The following is a 955-nucleotide window of genomic DNA, read 5'->3' on the forward strand; positions in this document are numbered from 1 at the left end:
GTGATTTTCTCGTCCCCTGGTGGTCCGACGTCGTTCCCGCTGCCCAGATTCATGCGCCAGGGCCTCCTACAGACAATGCACTTTGGTTTATTGCGCTATCTGTAATAGCACCCGAGATATCACCAGATATATGCTGGATTTTTACATGACCTTGGGTGACGGATTCCGAATATCTGTAATTTTCTCGGCCACTGGTGGTCCGAGGTCGTTCCTGCGGCACAGATTCATTCGACAGTGCCTCCTACGGACAATGCACTTTGATTTAATGCGCTATCTCTAATAGCACCCGAGATACCACCAGATATATATTGAATTTTCCCCTGACCCTGAGTGTCCGGCCCCATGAGACTGTGGTTTTCCCGGCCTCTGGTGGTCCGAGGGCGTTCCCGCTGCACAGATGCATGCGCCAGGGCCTCCTGCAGATAATTCACTTTGGTTTATTGCGCTATCTCTAATAGCACCCGAGATATCACCAGATATATATTGGATTTTCCCCTGACCCTGAGTGTCCGGCCCCGTGAGTCGGTGTTTTTCTCGGCCCCTGGTGGTCCGAGGTCGTTCCCGTTGCACAGATTCATGCGCCAGGGCCTCCTGCAGATAATTCACTTTGGTTTATTGCGCTATCTGTAATAGCACCCGAGATATCACCAGATATATATTGGATTTTCCCCTGACCCTGAGTGTCCGGATGCATGAGACGGTGATTTTCTCGTCCCCTGGTGGTCCGACGTCGTTCCCGCTGCCCAGATTCATGCGCCAGGGCCTCCACAGACAATGCACTTTGGTTTATTGCGCTATCTGTAATAGCACCCGAGATATCACCAGATATATGCTGGATTTTTACATGACCTAGGGTGACGGATTCCGAATATCTGTAATTTTCTCGGCCACTGGTGGTCCGAGGTCGTTCCTGCGGCACAGATTCATTCGCCAGTGCCACCTACAGACAATGCAC

This window comes from Nomia melanderi, unplaced genomic scaffold (genome assembly GCF_051020985.1).
Source record: "Nomia melanderi isolate GNS246 unplaced genomic scaffold, iyNomMela1 scaffold0014, whole genome shotgun sequence".
Lineage (NCBI taxonomy): Eukaryota > Metazoa > Arthropoda > Insecta > Hymenoptera > Halictidae > Nomia > Nomia melanderi.